At 39.3% G+C, this 18,757-nt stretch overlaps 1 long non-coding RNA gene across 2 annotated transcripts; it reads right to left on the bottom strand.

The window, feature by feature from the left end:
* Window positions 1-207: 207 nt before the first annotated feature.
* Window positions 208-18,130, bottom strand: LOC113925965. Of its 2 annotated transcripts, XR_003521099.1 has the most exons (7): window positions 17,974-18,130; window positions 14,847-14,918; window positions 8,387-8,533; window positions 6,524-6,712; window positions 5,985-6,105; window positions 2,922-2,997; window positions 208-314 (listed from the first exon to the last, which is right to left on the bottom strand). It is a non-coding gene; the product is annotated as an uncharacterized LOC113925965 (long non-coding RNA). The 2 variants fall into 2 exon arrangements; XR_003521100.1 differs by lacking the exon at window positions 14,847-14,918.
* Between the last annotated feature and the right edge of the window lie 627 nt (window positions 18,131-18,757).

An 18,757-nucleotide genomic window follows, 5' to 3' on the forward strand; every position in this document is an offset into this window, starting at 1 on the left:
AAGCCAAGAATTTAATATTGCAAATACATAAAAGAATGAGTTATCATTTCTTTGGGAGTTGTAACTTTGGATTTTAGACTTCCGTCCATTTAATATTTCAAACATGGCACCAATTTGTGTAATTTTGCGGTGGGTATTGAATATATTAGCTTTGATGATAAACTGGCTCACCTTCATTTCTTTGAAACCAACATAGGCTTGTACCTATTTTAATATGTGTCGGGGTTTCTGCATACAAATGAAGCATTACTAAACAATTCCAACTGTGTTTTAAAAAAATCAGCACAGTTCAATGTTTCCCGAATTCTCCGAGTCTGGGGAACATAAATAATCATTTTAATTCTCTGGTAGACACTGAATTACATAGTAAATTATATCAAGCCTGGGAAAGTTCCATTTTTTAAAACTCACATATTCTTTTCATATGAAGAATCTGAGACATGAATTAACTCAAAATGGTATTTAAGGTTTTGACTAAAATTAACTGTAGCACTTAAAATAATTCTTACTATTTTAAGGAAAAAGCTCCTGGGGCCATTTGAAAAAAAAAAAAAGGATTATATTGAAGAAGAGGAAGGCAGAGAGAAAGAGAAAGATAATTAATAGGACATACTAGAGTTGAACAACTGAATGAAAATATACAGATCTGCCAGGGCCCAAAGCAGTCAGAATAATATTAATCAAATCTTACTGACTCTTAATTGGAATAATGAGAAAACATTCTTAGCCTGCTTGATCATGTTGGCATTTTAATTAAACTTTCTTGGATCCCAGAGAAAACAATAGTGTTTTCCTTCTCTCTCCTCTCTCTCTCTCTCTTTTTTTTTCTGAACTCTTCCTGTTCAACTGTTACCAAAAATACTTTTGAAGGCAGTAACCAAGTAGTATAATTGGGGTCTTTATGTATAATAACAAGGTAGAACATGTTGCCGTATATCCAAAGCTTTGGCTTTTTAAAAAAGTTGTCTATAAATCTGCACTACAAGAAACCCCTAACAAGGAAGTGTGGATTTAATTAGAACAAACTTCCCACATTATCAGAGATAATGTTATGGTTATTCTTCTATAGCATGTACCTAATAGAACAGTTCTGGTCTACTGGAATACAGATTTTCAATAAATAAATAGCTGACAATTTAATATATACTTATATAGCATACCTGGTGCCTGTGGTACCATTCTAAGTAATTTAGAAATATTAACTCACTTAATCTTCATAACCACGTTATAATACAGATATCATTTTTACTCCCATTTTAAGGATGAGGACGTGGAAGCACAGAAACTATTTGTCCTGGACTACATGGGTATCTAGCTGCTGAGCCAGGATTTAAACTAGGTCATCTGATTTCAGAGTCTGTGTGCTTGACCCTTACACCATGCTTCCAACACTTTTCTAAACGCTTCTGCATGCTCAGCACCCTCATTTGGTGCTATACGTGTATCATCTCATTTCATCTTCAGAATGATTCTGCACAGTAAGTATTATCATCCTCATTTTACAAATGGGGAAAATGAGGTGCAGGGAAATGAAATAACTTAACCAAGTTTAAACTGCTAGAAGGAAGGATATAAATTCATTTCTGACTCTAAAGTATATGCTTTTTCTAACCTTTCCTTATATACTGGAGTGGTATTTAAAGATTCAGGCATTTAATTTACTATCTTAAATTTTTAATTTTTTAATAAAATTAAGGTGCTGTATCAGATGAATTGAAATTTATCTCATCATGGAAGGTCATTCACTCCTGCACCAAACAGTTAGTGAACATCCATTAGAGATATATCTGAGTTTTGTGGGGCCAGAACCTTATATAACTTCGGAGATCTTCTTTAGGATAAAGCATACACATTCATAGGTGTAAAATTAGATATGTAATTAACTGCTCATTATGAATGAGAAAAAAAAGAAAAAACAATTATGACACCATCATGCCATGATGCGGTCTTCAGCCCTGACCTTCAGATTATCATGCTGGGTGAGTTCACATAGGGAGCAAAAGGGAAGTTCACTGGAAAGTTAGCAATGGCCTAATTGCAGATGGAGGTGATTGCAAACCACATAACTGTATCCCACTAAACATAAACTAAAAGGGTCCAAAGTCAGCTCTCCCTTAGCTGGATTTTTTTAAAAAAATGTCCATAGCCATTTTGACATCCCCTTAACACAAGTGCGATTTGACCATGCAAATGGAGGAGTCAAATTGGACAGAGGTAGTGGCCTCACTTTTGCAAATTTCACAAAAATACACCACCATGAGACCACATGGCTAGGGCCTTTTCTAGGGCACTGAATAGATGTGTGCAATGAGGAGTCCTAAGTAAGCTCCAGTAGAGCCAGTATCTTCTGGTACCCACTCTTTTGTAGGGAATGTTCTGCGTCCTAAGAAATGGTTAAATTGTTAATGTAAAACGATATTAGGCCAGCAGCATGAGTATGTGGGCACAGTAGGGGTAGGGATATAAATAGCAAGAGAGAGAAAACTATTCCTTATTTTTGATCAGATGATACTATTCTGGAAAATTGGAGAAAATTCATAATGATTTACACTTAAAATTGAGAAAATAAATCTTTGTACCTTTTTTCCCCCTGGTTACACAGAATATTGGTGGGTAGAAACTCTGCCTAAGAATTTGATTTAGACCAAGATAGAAGAAAAAGTAAATTTTCAACTTTCTCTTGACACTTTCTCGAATTAAGAATGGTCAGCAGGGGTGGGAGTGGAAGTTATTGTCAAGGTTCCAATTTCTTAGGCACAGAAACAACCCATGCTCAAGTTAGAGAACGAAGAGGAAGACATGGGAACTGAAATTCTGTGCATAATAATGGAAAACATTATCTCCCTTGTGTCTGGGAAGCCTTTGGAGGTTCACTTGCTCTGTAAGTAATTTTCTTCATATGTAATGATTTGTTTACTTACCTTATAGAGTATAGAAAGCCATTAAGTGGGTTCCTTCTCTGCAGCCCCATTTCCATCTCCCCTCAGCATGTATTTGCTTTGGCCAATAGTTACCCACAGGAAACGAGAAGATCATAGGAAGAAATGAGCATTATTTCACCCCATACTAGTCTAGAGACATCAGACAGAGCAAAACCTATCCTGTCAAAGCAAACATAAGATCGTTCCACAAAGTCCCAACCAAGTGATTCTTGGCAGTAGAGAGGCAGGTCTCAAGGTTACAGGTGTATGGGAGTGCTTATCTCTTCTCTCCTTACATGTACAGAGCCCCGGGCATAAGTAAAAACTGAGACCCAAATACCATTATCTAGTTATTTGAAAGGTATAAATCAAATAACAAATCATTAAATAACATATGTAGTATTTTCTACCTTGGAAAAATGTGACTTCATGATGACAAAATGGAAAAATATGTGTAAAGCTATGAATTTCAGATGACTGCAAGTTGGCAAAATGTATTACGGATGACTGATTTTATTATTTTTGCACATGGCTGGAGGTTCTGTTGATGAAGCAAAGATTTATGAATAAATAATAAAGACAGATTTAGTTTATAAAATTTATTTTTCTTGACCCATTTCAGCAAAATCACTAATTATGTTTTTGAAATCAAAATTATATATAATTTGCATTCTCTTGACAGAAGTGATCTAAAGTAACCTTCTCTTACAAAGTTAGCTATTATCTGAGATCCAGCTTCAACCATTTAATAAGCCAGCTACATCTCTGTTGGCTTGTGCATGTATACAAAGAAACTTCTATCTCCCATTAACCTCTTGTTAGTTTAATTTGCCGGTCTCACTCTCAAAACCTAAGAGGGTCAAGTTTTTCCTCCCCTGCAGAGGTAATGCATTGCACTTTATCAGTGCTGAGCACCAGTTCCCAGATGACAGAGGCACTCATTGTTTTAGGAGAGAAATGTCTTTAATGAGGTGAAATGTGGATTTGGATAATTTTTTCTTATAGATAATATTTTTTTTTAAATCCCGAAGTCATTTTTTTTAAATCATGGCATAATTTACTATAAGAAAATATACAGATTTTAGGTGTAAAATTAGATAATTTTTGACAATTGTATACACTTGTTTAAACACCAACATGTTCAAGATATTGAACATCCCATTCTTCTTGGTTCCTTTCCAGTCAATCCTTACACAAAACAGAGGCAACCACTATTCCAATTTCTACTGTCATAGATTCATTTTGCCCCTCTTAGGGCTTCATATAAATGAAATTGTATCGTGCATACTATTTTGTGCCTGACTTCTTTAGCTCAATGTAATGTTTTTGAGATTAGTCCATTTTATTTTGTGTAGTTTATAGTTGTTTTTATTGCTGAATACACATATTTATATTTCCAAATATTTATTATAATATATATACTATTTATCCTTTCTCTTGTTAATGAACAGTTGGTTGTTTCTAGTTGTGGGCTATTGTGAATAAGGCTGCTTACAAGCATCCTTATACGATTCTTTGTATGGACATATGTTTTCATTTCCCTTTGGTAAATATTGAGTGGAAGAATTATTGGTCATATGTTGGAGTACGTTCAACTTTAGAGAAACAACCAGTTTCCCAAAATGATTGTATCATTTGGTATGAGAGTTCCAATTGCTCCTCATCTTCATCACCGCTCAGAATTTCAATCTTTTAAAAATGTGTTCACTCTCCTGGGTGTGAAATAGCATATTATTTTGGGTTTAGTGTTCGTTTCCTTAATGATAAATGACATCGAGCACCTTACATGTGCTTATTGGCCATTTGTATATCTTTTGTGAAGTATTTGTAGGGATTCTTTATATATCTTGGATACAAGTTCCTTATCTGATATATGTCATGTGCATATTCTCTCCCACTCTGACTTCTTTCATTTTCTTAATGACATCTTATGATAGAGAGAATTTTTTTTTATCTTGATGACCTATGTGTTCTTTTAGACATTGTTGTGAGGGTGAACTTACGTGTGAGGACCCCCTTGAAAGCACTGGACCCAGGGTAGAGATCCCCTTTGCTCCCACCTAAGGCTGTACTGGTTCCTTTATTTATTGACAATTCCCAAAGGAGACTCATGCTGTTGGAACTTCTCCAAACCTCCATTCTGGCTGATATCTGCCTTTCACACTAATAAAGGGCCATATATTATTCAACTCGCCCAGAAAATGCTGTGAGGTCTCCTCATGGATATCCCATATATGGGGGAGCTCTTGTACCTGGATTATCATTTCTTTACAAAGACCTGCGGTATGTTTGGGCACCCATACCTGAGTCCTTGTAATAAATGGTTTCTCAGCATCTTCTGGAGCTGTCTCCATAAGTCTTGGGCATAAGTCTAATGGACGGGCAAAAAGTAATTGGAGGGAAATTCTGCACCATCCTCTCTAACAGCTTTTATTCTGAACCCATGGGCCAAATACTCTAGTCAAAAAACTTTCATGCACATTGTCTCCTGGAGGCTCTGATGTAAGTTCTTTAGAGCAGCCGAGATGTATGTAAGATCCAAAGTTGGGGCTGCTTTTATATCCAAGGACAGTACGTATGAATTGTGAAAATAAAGAGGTAAGGGTTAAAACAATGAAAACAGCAAAATCCACGAGCCATCCTTCCACCTGCATCCATACACTAATCTCACTGGCTTTCTTCTTGATTTCTAGACACGCTATCCTTTGTCCCACCTCAAGCCATTAATGATTTTCCTCTTGTTCTAAAGTCTCCTCCTTCTTTTTATTTGGCTATTTCTAACAATTGCCTTTGATCTTTAATTCATGTAGAATTGACATCAGTGCTGAAATAGTGCCGTCCAGGCCCACCTCAGAGATATTGTGGGCTCGGTTACAGATCACCACAATGAACTATCACAATAAAGTGAGTCACATGAAGTTTTTGTTTCCCAATGCATATAAAAGTTATACTTACACTCTACTGTAGCCTATTGAGTGTGCAATAAATAACGTGAGGTCTGCAAAACAATGTATATGCTTTAACTAAAAAATACGTTATAGCTAAAAAAAAAAAAAATCTTACCATCATCTGAACTTTCAGCAAGTCGTAATCATTTTTCTGGTGGAGGATCCTGCGTCAACATTGATGACTGCTTGTGGATCAGGGTGGTAGCTGCTGAAGGCTGGGGTGGCTGTGGCAATTTCTTAAAATAAGACAACAATAAAGTTTGCTGCATCAACTGACTCTTCCTTTCTCTGCAACACTTAAAGGCCATTGTCAGGTTATTAATTAGCCTAATTTTGAAATTGTTGTGTCTCAGGGAATAGAGAGGCCAGAGGAGAGGGAGAGAGAGGAGGGGCCAATCAGTGGAACAGTCGAAACACACTCATTCATCCCTTAGCTCGCCGTGTGGTATGGGCACCAAATATAATAAGAATAAAAACGTTCGGAATATTGGGAGAGTTACCAAAATGTCACACAGAGACACGAGGTGAGCAAAGTTGGAACAATGATGTTGATAGACTTGCTGGACACAGGGCTGCCACAAGCCTTCAACTTGTAAAAAACGCAGCGTCCCTGAAGCGCAATAAAATGAGGCATGCCTGCCAATATATCCTTACCTGCAGTTTTGCGTTCCATAGTCGGAGGCAGATGATCCTCCTGACGAATCATCCGATGGTCAAGAGTAGGCTGACGTGACGTCAGAGGGCCTCCATAGTCGGAGGCAGATGATCCTCCTGACGAATCATCCGATGGTCAAGAGTAGGCTGACGTGACGTCAGAGGGCCTGCGCCAATCACTTCTTCCACCTCGTCACGCGGGCATTGGAGCACCTCCCATCATCGCGAGAAGGGTGAGTACCGAAAGGTACCGAAAGGGATTTTGGGAGAGAGAGAGGGACCACATTCGCATGACTTTTATTACAGTATATTGTTGTAATTGTTCTATGTTATTTTTAGTTATTGTCCATCTCTTGCTGTGGCTAACTCGTAGGTCTGTATGTATAGGAAAAACCATAGTATACATAGGTTTGGTATTATCAGTGGTTTCAGGCGTCCCTGGGTATTCTGGAGTGTATCCTCTGCAGATCAGGGGGGATGACTGTAATGTAGTTTATGAAAACTGGCATTTTCTTGGAGTTCACCATACGACCCCATAATTGCCTTTTTACCTGTCTAGCAATCCTGAGAAACCCCTTGAGCCCAGATACCGTGTTAATTAATAAATGTCAATATGTAGCACTGTTTCATGATCGAATAAAGGCCCAGAATTAAGCTTCCATCATGACAATGGTGGCCCTCCCTAAAGGGCAGCAGGAAAATATTGCTCCACACCATTTGGTATCGCCCTTCTGGCTTTGGTGTTCACCCCTCCACCGAAACCTATGACCAGTACTAGACTGAGGCCCTGAAAGAACTCTCTTCCTTCCATTTCCAGGAAACCTGAGAGCCGCAGTACTTTTTCCATCCTTTAAACATTTAGGGCAATGTTATTGGGGGGGGGGCGGTGAGGGGTAATTTGCCTTTGAACAAGCTGTGTGCGCTGGTTCACATTATAGTTTACTATTGAGAAAAGGGGAAGGGACAATTGATATTAATAGTGCCTCTAGTCTGGCTAGCCACTGTCTAGGAGATTTACATAACTTTAGTTTCATTCGTGATAAAGCTGATACAGGACATCAAGTTTTGACGAGGAGGAAAGGAGTAGCAATAGTGATAATAAAAGTAGTGATTAGAAGCATGCACTCTGGAGTCAGAAGATGCAGTTTCAGATCTTTGCCCCGTACATTAGGTGTACTAGCATAGACAAGCCGCTTATGTTCAAGCAACCATAAGCCTGAATTTTCTCACCTATAAAATGGGGATGATAATAGCATGTACATCACAGGGTTGTTGTGTGGGTGTGTGTGATTTAAGAGGGTAAAGGACACTAAGTATAGTGCCTGACCCATAGTAAATGTTCAATAAACATTAACTGTCATTATTATCATTGATATTGAGGCTAAGACCTTGGGGCGTGAAAGCTCTAGAATTTGGGAGAGAGGAATGCCAGAAAGTGGAAAGATGAGTTGGCAAGGTAAAATTCTCTTAAGTAATTTTATGTCCCCCACACCCGATTTGTATGTGTTTTGTGTTTTGGGTGAAGTTGAAGAGAGCTGGAGGAAAATGGGTGATCTGAAGTTTGGGGAAGGGAGGGGAACAGCAAAGGAAGTCACTTACTACACTCAGTCCTATTATGTCTAGTTCTTTGATCCCTAATCCCTTTCTTAGGCTTAGGCTTTATTAGGCAAAGATTCCAAAATTAACAAGCAGGAAGAGTTGCTGACACTCATCTTCCTGCGCCACTTTTCCTAGAACTTCCAATAGGTGTTGCCTCTGCATGCACTTCCCCCAACCCCTCCCCCCACCCCCCCTTACTTGGGTGCTATTATGCTGGGAATCACAATGTGTTAGATTGGGGTGAGCTCAGCCCTGCTGACACACCTGCATATTCTTCCAGGGTTGTAGGTGGTCTTCTTGCATTTTGCTTCTATTCATTACATCTTAGCCCAGATTACAAATAGGGGTGTACTTCCCCCATATCCCCAACTTGCAGCTGTCAGAGCATGAACAAACAGCAGTGCGGGCGTTCTGCAACAGAGAGCAGAATTCTAACACTTTGTCAGGAGGCTAAGGGGAAAAAAGTCTCATATCACAAACCAGAAGAGGCAAGGGTAAAACTCGCCTGGCAAAACTAATTGCATGTTGTTGCTCATCTAAATATCTTAGATATTTGGGAGAAATGAACGTGTGCATGCAGGCTCCCACATGCATAAAAGGAATTCCATTCTTCATTAGCGATGTTTTCTAGCTTTTATCTCCCATTTCACCCTGGATTCTTTAATTCTCATAGCTCTGCTTTCCAGCAACCAATTAATATTTTCTCTGATAAATGTTCCTTTTTGAGAGTAATCTATCTTTGATGTTAAGCTCAACATTCTTCTTTTAACTTCTAAGAGAATAGAAACACAGAAGTGTAAAGAGCTGGGAAGAAAAATACAGTGTGTTACTTCCTTGGATCCTGAAAGATCAGCCCCAACTAGTTGGATTTAAACGAGTCTAATTTTTTCTATTTTATTCATGATGGTACCTCATAAAGTTAGTCAGAATTTTAATGTATGTCTATATAGGGTAAAACAGAAAGGACAAAATTTGGAGTCCACATTCATGCATGGTTTTGCCTAGAGAATGATGAATGTTTAGCTATGCTCAGTGTCCTCCAAGAAAATTTAAATAACAAATACAAAAAGAGATGTGAGAGAACACTGCATAAAGTTTTGCATTGTGCTGATTAAAATTAGAGCAGGCTGCAGGGGAAACAGTGGGATATAATAAATCTAGAATTTAGAATAACATGACTTTGTTAATTTTTAGAGATAGAGCTAGTATCATCATATTTCAGCTTCTAATTCAGAAGAGAATTATTAAGATAATTTCTAAGTTATTTGTGATATTTTTGTTCTTTTCATTTTGCAAGTGCATTCATTATTTTGTTTGGTTTTCTGTACAAAGCATATACTGGTGGCTATTACAGTAGGCTGTATATTGAAGATGCTGGATAAGATGCATAACTTAGTTCTGTTCTCATTATGTGAATGTTAGTGGGTTTCATCATTAGAGATAATAATGACTGTACCTAATCTTCTATATTATAGATTACAGAATAGGGTGGCATTCATTATTTCATTTAATGATAACTACTACTTTGTAAAAACCTATTCTCATAACTACTTTGTAAAACCTATTCTCTTACTTGCTTTTCATTAATATGCTTCTGGAACTAATTTGTCAGCTTATGTACACAGTCTGAACTTTGAAAACTGTGGAATGAGACATGTTTGCTAAGCTGCATGATAATCGAGATGTGTCCTGATGATCTTGGTACAGATGTGTTTAGTTTTTCAGGACACTTTTGATCATTTGCATTTCATCAGAGACTTCTGACAATTACAGGTGTTCCCAAAAGATTCAAGGATAAAATTCCTACAATGTTGACTTGAGTAAGGTGAGTCCCTGTGTGATCTGGGAACTGTGAGGATATTCACACACTTTTAAAATTTTCGCAGGTGCAGGTGTTTATATACTTCAGAGCTAAAAAGGAAAAAAAAAACTAAGCTTCTTAATCTTCTCTTTTATTCCTTTGACTTTCCATTCTGTGGGCCCAAATTAAATTCTGTTTTTACATCTTTAATGATACAAGCATTCAGGGCACAATGAAGAATGAAGGCCTTATCACTTCATAATATGTTTGGAATAGTGCATGATTATGTTTAGTTGATTAGTTGGCTATAGTAATCGCAGAACCATAGAGTGATTGAAATTAGAAATGAAAACGACCCATTGGGTATCATTATCCTTCTTCCTGGTGATGCAAGATTGTTTCCTGACATGCAGTTGTGTGTGTGTGTGTGTGTGTGTGTGTGTGTGTGTGTGTGTTTATGTGTGTGTGTCTGGGTGAGGGGGCTGAATTCTTTCTTAGCTGTATAAATACACAATGTGATACACTTGTTTAACAACATTTTGACAGGAACTAAGCTTCGAAGCAAATCAGATAGCACTCCTAGAACGTCCAGTAAAAGGATGCACAATAACCACAACAGTACCAACAGCAGTAAATATTTATAGATCACCAACTACATGCCAGTCACTATAACATAACCATCTCTAACATAAACATCAGTCATTCCAATCAGATATTATCACCCCCATTTTATATGTGAGGAAATGGTATCAATAAGGGTAAGTGATTTAAACAGCGACAGATGATCTACAAAAGATCCTACAATTGTAAGTAGTGGATTCCAGCTTCAAACTCTGGTCTCCCTCCCTCCCAGCCCTGGGCTTTCCCTGCACAGTAGAAGTAAGGGGGAAGGGGATGCCTTGGGCAGCAGTGGCTTCTGGGTATGTCCACAATCTAATGCAGAACAGAGAGTGAGAAAAGAGAGTCATGTCCGGTGATGTCACCAAGATGGCAGAGTAGGAGACACCAACCTCCATCTGCCCACAAAGAATAACAGTTAGCTATCTAAAATGAGAATGGCTCTGGGGGTGCTCAGGAGTATACTTAAGAAGCTTCAGCAACACAATTGAGGAAAAAACCTGGGAATAACTACACACAAAGGGTAGGAAGAGCGGTTTCATTTTGCCTGCATCATCCCATCCCCCAGACCGGCACTGCTCAGTGCCAAGAGGCATTCCCCGGGGGGAGAGAGAGTTCCTCTCCCTGGAGTGAACTCCCAGTTTCCATAGCCTTTTGGGCAGGATAAAGGACTTGCTTAGTTTCATCCTCTTCAGAGAATGGTGTAGCTGAGACATCTAGAGACAGGAACAAGGAAGAAGGTTGGAGGTATCAGTAGTTATTAGTCACAGGCTAGGCGTGATTGCAGTCCCAGTAGCCTGCTCTGTGTAGGACCTCAGCAGCCTTTGATGCTGAACACTTCAGTAGCCCTTTTGGAGGCTGTCACCCCTCTGCAGATTTCATCACTGAGGACTCCATCATGGACCCCAGGGGACCACTCCACAGACGACTCCAGCAGCTTTTGCCACTGAAGAAACCGATAGCCAGCAAAACCACCATGGATCCCCTTGCAGATTTCACCCCTGAGAGCTCCACAAGTTTGTGCATTTGTGGAGTCCAGCTGCCTGAGTCCCTCTCCATCTCCACCCCCTGCTGGAATTCCCAGAGACACCCTGGGTTCTGAGCTCTGTTATTCACTGTGCTGCAGGCCTCCAGCCTCAGCCTCTGTGGCTATGTGTGTTCTTGATGCCAGTCCAAGCTCCCACAGCCAACCCCCAAGGCCATATGTATGCCTGTGGCTAACCCCTACAGCCACACAAATGCATACCAACAGCCCAGGCCCCCATAGCTGCTTGTGCACCAGAAGCTGGGCCCAACATCATATGGACTTGCACTGCCACACGCTTATAGCTAGCCACTGCCACCAGACACTGACCTGCTGCTGGTCTTGTTTCCTCACTATGTGCTTGCCCTCGAAGCCCCTGCAGCCGCTGAGTACATGCTGACAGCCCAGGCCCTAGCTGCTGCTCGTGAGCGCAGATCTGGCCCTGATTTCCGTCAATGGCCTGCACTACCAATAAAACCATTTCTGTTTGCAGATGACAATCTTACATATGGAAAACCCTAAAGACTCTACCAATAAACTCTTAAAACTAATAGATGAATTGAGTAAAGTTGCAGGGTACAAAATAGACATGCAAAAATCTGTTGTGTTTCTATACACTGACAAACTATATGAAAAGACAGTAAGAAAACAATCCCATTTGCAATAACAAAAAAAAAGAATAAAATACTTAGAAATAAATTGAACCAATGAAAGATCTGTACAGTGAGAATGATAAAACATTGATGAAAGAAATTGAAGAACATGCAAATAAATGGAAAGATATCCTGTGTTCATGTATTGGAAGAATTAATATTGTTAAAATGCCCATTCTGTCCAAAGTCCATAGATTCAGTGCTATCTCTGTGAAGATTTCTGTAACGTTTTTCACAGGAAAAAAAAAAATCCTAAAATTTGTATGGGAACACAACAAAAGACCCCGAATAACTGAAGGAATCCTGAGAAAGAAGAATAAAGCTGGAGATATTACACTTTTTGATTTCGTTATATTACTAAGCTATAGTGACCCTAAACTATACAGTATTCACATAAAAACAGACAATGGAATAGAATAGAGAGCCCAGAAATAAATCCATGCATATTCAATGAACTGATTTTTTGGCAAAGTCACCAATATATAATGAGGGAAGTGTAGTCTTTTCAATTTATGGTGTTGGGAGAACTAGATATCCACATGCAAAAGAATGAAATTGGACCCTTATGCCACATGAAAAAGTCATCTCAAAATGGATTAAAGACTTAAATGTAAGGCCTGGAAGTACGACTACTAGAAGAAAACATAAAGGAAAAGCTCCTGAACATTGGTCTTGGCAATGACTTTTTGCAATTGATACCAAAAGCACAGGCAACAAAAGAAAAATAAACAAGTGAGACTATTTCTGCACAGCAAGGGAAATAACCAACAGAGTGAAAAGGCAGTCTGTGGAATGGGAAAAAATATTGGTAAACTATGTGATAAAGGGATAAGGGAATTAATATCCAATATATATAAGGAACTAATACAACTCAATAGCAAAACCCCCATGTGATGTAAAAATGAGCAAAAGACCCAAATATTCCCAGAGAAGACATACAAATGGCTCAGGAGCAGTCCCTGCTCTTGTCTTCCCCAGTTCACAGGGGAGTGAGAATTCTGAGACTGTCACGGAAACTCAGATGGATTCTGAAGCACTCTTGGATGCCTAGGTAAAAGATGATTTATTTTCTTTAAGTCAACCTAATTTTGACTTCAAGTACCTATCGCTCTGATCTCATAAAAAAGCCAATCTCCCCCAAACCTGCTTCAGAGTAGTATAGAAAGAGAACTTTGCATAGACATGCGGGGAGCACTCCTGCCCCAGGCCCTGTGCTTTGGAGAGACTGGCCATGGCTCTTCACTGCTGTGTCCATGCTCAGAAGACAGGGCGTCACGGACTGAGGAGATTCCCCCCACCTAAACTCCATAGTGTCCTTTTCTAGAAGCATTCCAGACACTAGGGCCTCAGCATTGTCGGCTCTTGTTTCCAGGGCTTGGTGGGTCTCTCCTCCAGGTCAATCCTGACCGTGGGCTGTGTGGCAACTGTGTATTATAGAAATAAATGGAGACCAACCAGTTGGGAAAAGCAAAGACTACCTCTTCTGAACTTGCGTCAGCAGGAGAGTGAGCCACCATCACTTGTGTTTAGCAGAGACTTCAAGGCATACAGAGGAGTGAGAAAGCTTTATAGGGAGTAAAGGGTAGCCTCCAGGTGTGCCCTGATTGGAGGGTGTTGGCCTGGGAAAGCTGGAGGTGTCCTATGTGATTGGCTAGGATTGCATTACTGAGCTTTGTCTGGTTGGACCTAAGTTGGAAGTGGGGACAAAAATTAGGGAAACGGTCAGGTATTAATCATGTCCTGGCCACTTGGGTCCAAGTGTTACAGAGGATTTTGTTTAGCTTCCTGGATTGTCACAGAAAGTAGCAACCTGATTTTCTGCAAGTCTGACTTGCAGGTTGGCTAGGTGAATTGTTTATTGTTGATAAGGGGGTTGGTGTTCTGGGCAGGTTGTGGGTCAAAGTTCTGTTTTTATATCTGGCCTGGCCATTGTCTGTATGATTCCGTCTCTGAGTGGTTAGGTCTAAGAGGAAGCGGGGTGGCTGTTTCTAGGGGGGTAGATGGAGCTTAAATGTGTGAGTTGTGGTGAGCACACAGGAGGCCCTTTTAGTATGGGATGAAGCTAGAGGTGGAAAGAAAATGGGATCAAGTCACAGCTGGGAAGTGGGGGCTAGGATCAGCAATCCCGACATCTTCACATCCTGGAATGGAATTCTAAGAAATCTTAGACATCTAAATTTGCATCTTGCCTTCTGGTTTTTATGAGGGCAGAACATACTTATTTTATTTAGGAGTTTGTTAATCTTTCTTATAATTTCTAATATTCAGCCATATTGTGTAGGGCCCTCTGTTTTTTTTTTTTTTTTTAAGATTTATTTGTTTATTTCAGAGATGGGTGGGGGAGAGAGAGAGGGAGAGGGAGAATCCCAAGCAGACTCCCTGTTGAGTGTGGAGCCTGGCATGGGGCTCAGTCTTACCACCCTAAGATCACGACCTGAGCCAAAATCAAGAGTTGGACGCCTAACCGACTTAACCCAGGTGCCCTAGGGCCCTCCATTTTCACTCTTGTCTTGCACTCAGCAAATGTAGGGAGCAGATCAGTGAATGAGTCCCAGGATCTTAGGGAAAAAAAAATCAAAATCTTGGGGTAGGCTTTCCATTTATTACTATCTGATCTCTTTGTCATACCTGAGCACCATTGTCTGAATCAAAATGGTCCTTCAATTCAGGGTCAGCTCCATAGTTTGTTTGTGGGATTCACTGCAAAATGGAAAATGTAAGTTCTCTTACATTTGAAAGAAAGTGTTAAAGGTGCTAAAAAATGAATTTTTTTTCTTCCATGGTCTTTCTCTTGAACCTTCATAGTGTTTTTTTTTTATTTTCTAATTCTTATTATTCTAAAGAAAAACTAAGCACTTAAATTATTACCATAGATTTTGCCGTTCATCTTTATATTGTACAATATCAATTTTATTTTTTATTTTTATTTTTTGAAATAATCTCTACACCCACTATGGAGCTTGACCTCATGACCCTGAGATCAAGAGTCACATCTTTACTGCCTGAGCCAGCCAGGTGCCCTATCTATTATACAGTATCAGTTTTAAATGCAATTGTAAGAGCATTTATCTCATGTGTAGAAGCACCAAAATTACACAATTTGTTTTATAGCTTGTACATGTAGGTTAACAAAGGGAACTGGAAAATGAGAGGAAGGACATGGTTGATCCCATGAGATAATCTAAGATGAGAGTTCAGTTTAAGAGTCCAATGAGACACCTGCACAGATTTCTTGAGTAAACTATGAAAGATTTTGCAGAAAGCAGGAAATCCTATAGGAACAGGTAGTTCTAAAATTAGGAAATTTGGGCCATCTGTTCCTATGATATCTTTTTATCCCCATAGGATGGTGGAATACTAAGAGAATTCAGAATAAACATAAAATGAAAAAGTAGAATAATCATCACTTCCTTATATTTCTTTCCAGATTCATTGCCATAGTGTTTGTGCTAGGCAACACAGTTCATTCTTGCTCACTTTTTAAATGTGTCTTTGAGTTATTCTCTTTATTTTTTAACAACTTTATTGAGGTACAATTTATATATCATAAACTTTACTCATTATAAATGTACAGTTCAATGATTTTTAATGAATTCACAGAGTTGTGCAACCATTACCACAATCCAGCTTTTGAACATTTCTATCAACACCAGTAATTCCCTCATGTTTTCTTGCAGGCAGTCACTGCCACATCCCCCAACCCAGGCAACCAGTGATGTGTTTTCTCTCTCTAGGAATTTGCTTTTCTGGAAATTCCAGTTACCTCCTACAGTATATATAGTCATCTGTGTCTACTTCTTTCGTGAAGCGTAATGTTTTTGAGGCTCATCCACAATGTAGTATGCAAAAATAATCCATTCCTCTTTATTACTATCATTCCATTGTATGGATATGCCACATTTTGCTCATCTGTTTATCAGTTGATGGATATTTGGATTGTTTCCAGCCTTGGGCAAATATTAATAATGTTGCCACGGTCATTCTCATCTTTGGGTGGACATAAGTTTTTATTTCTCTCAAGTAAATACCTAGGGATGCTAGGTAGTATGTTAAGATTATATTTAGCTTTTTAAGAAACTGCCACATTGATTCCCAAAGTTTCCAAACTGTTCTCCCACCAGCAAAATATAGGAGATCCGGTTTTTTCATATCCTGGCTAATATTTGGTACAGTGTTTTTGATTATAGCCATTTCTAGTTGCTGCTATATCTCATTGTGGTTTCAATTTGCCTTTTCCCTGATGATTACTGATTTTTTTTAAAGATTTTATTTATTTATTTGAGAGAGAGAATGAAAGAGAGAGAGCACAAGAGGGGGGAGGGTCAGAGGGAGAAGCAGACTCCCTACCGAGCAGGGAACCCGATGCAGGGCTCGATCCCAGGACTCCAGGATCATGACCTGAGCTGAAGGCAGTCGCTTAACCAACTGAGCCACCCAGGCGCCCGATGATTACTGATGTTGAACATCTTTTTATGTGCTTATCAAACATGTGAATATCTATCTTTGTATCTACTCAAATCTTTTGTCCATTTTTTATTTGTTTACTTATTTTAAAGATTTTATTGGGGCACCTGGCTGGCTCAGTCAGTTGGGTATCTGCCTTGGGCTCGGGTCATGATCCCAGGGTCCTGGGGTTGAGACCTTTGCCTTGGGCTCCCTGCTCAGCAGGGAGAGAGAGAGAGCATGAGAAGGGAGGGAGGGAGAGGGAGAAAGAATTGCTAGCCGACTCCACACTGAGTGTAGAGCCTGACATGGAGCTCAGTCCCACAACCTCAAGATCACGATCTGAGCCAAAACCAAGAGTTGGTGGCTCAGCCAACTGAGCCACTCAGGCGCCCCTCTTTTGTTCATTTTTTAAACTTGGTTTGACTTCTTATTAACTTTAAGAATTCTTTTTATATCCTGGATACAAGCTCTTTATCAGATCTGAGTTACAAATATTTTATCCCAGTTTGTGTTGCCTTTTCATTCTTTAACTGTATGTTTTGAAGAGTGAAAGATTTTAATGTTGAAGAAATTTATAAAAAATATCCAATTTATCAAATTTTTATTTTACAGATTTTGCTTTGGATGTCATACCTAAGAAATATTTGTCAATCCAAGGTCACAAAGATTACCTTCTCTGGTTTCCTCTAGAAGTTTTATAGTCTTACCGCTGACATTTAGGTCTGTGATCTATCTTGAGTTACCTTTTATACATTGTGTGAAGTGTGAATCAAAGTTTATATTCTTGGCATACGAATATCCAATTGTCTTGACACTTTCCTTTCTCTATTGTTTTGCCTTGAAATCTTTGCCAAAAATCAATTGACCATAATTGTAAGGGTTTAACTCCTTCTTTGTTACATTTAGTCTTCTTTCCTTTATATCAAGAATTCTGGTTCTCAAAGACACAGAGGATGGCAGAGTATCCCACAATTATACATGTGCTTTTTCCACATTATACACAGTAGTTTCAGGATAGCAATACTCATACTACCAACACCAATATGATTTTCCATCCATTTTTGAAAGTGATGCACCGAAAGGTGCCTTGACTGGACAAAGGTGCATGTCTGGAAGCCCTGGACAAGAGTGGAGCATCTCAACTGTGGGCTTCCCTTTGGTGTGATGTGGCTGGGCTGTTTCACTGAAGAACCCCTCAAATGCCCTATCTATGGATCCTCCTTCTTGGGTTTTGGTTTCCCTATGAAGGGATTCTCCAATCTCTAGCCAGTGAAAAGTTCTGGAAACCAAGAAGAGAAAGAGACTGTACCTTGAATGCATATCCATGTGGTCTCCCTTTCCTGTGTTGTAAGTCCTCTTTAAATGAGCCTTGGTCCCTGAGTCCTATGTCTCTCTCAGGATATCTTCATAGAGTAGGTGGCCATTCCTTAGCTGCAGAAGAAGAAGGATAATTTCCCTGCTGCTTAATAGGGTCGAACCAGAGATGTGATGGAGCCAGACTGAACCAGTTCTCTATAGATGACTGTGGTTATCTCATCCCAATTCTTTGTTCCGTGCTGTTCTATTTGTAGTCATAGTGGGGGTATTTACACCATGGAAACTGGCAAACGGGGCTTTTTGTGGTGGGGTGGGTAGGGAGCTGGGAACCATTATACTCTTGGCTTCTGCTGCTTATTAGACAGATTTTCAATAAACTCTCCAGTTTTTAGCCCCATCTACAACCTCACTTTTAGATTTTGGAATTCTAAGGACCGAATCAGCTTGCTTCTGGACTGTCTCTCATGTATTTCTCTGTTCTGCTAAGTCTGTTACTACTTGACCATTTGATTTCTATCTTCTCAAAATTTGTTGCTCTTTTCCCATTCTCTTTGATCTTGTGAGTTTATCCCTACATTGTTATTTTAATTGAATATTTAAAAGAAGCATGGATTGAGTGCAAAATAAACACAAATTCATGTTACCATATTTAAGTGTAAATCTCCTTTAGGTTTAAAATGTTCCCTTTGACTCTCTGCCCATGCAAATACATGTGGATGACTTGTCCCATCTCTTTGCTCCTTTGGATCTACTCTGTAGATATTTAAAATGGGCTT

The sequence above is a fragment of the Zalophus californianus genome, chromosome 2, assembly GCF_009762305.2.
Source record: "Zalophus californianus isolate mZalCal1 chromosome 2, mZalCal1.pri.v2, whole genome shotgun sequence".
NCBI classification, from domain to species: domain Eukaryota; kingdom Metazoa; phylum Chordata; class Mammalia; order Carnivora; family Otariidae; genus Zalophus; species Zalophus californianus.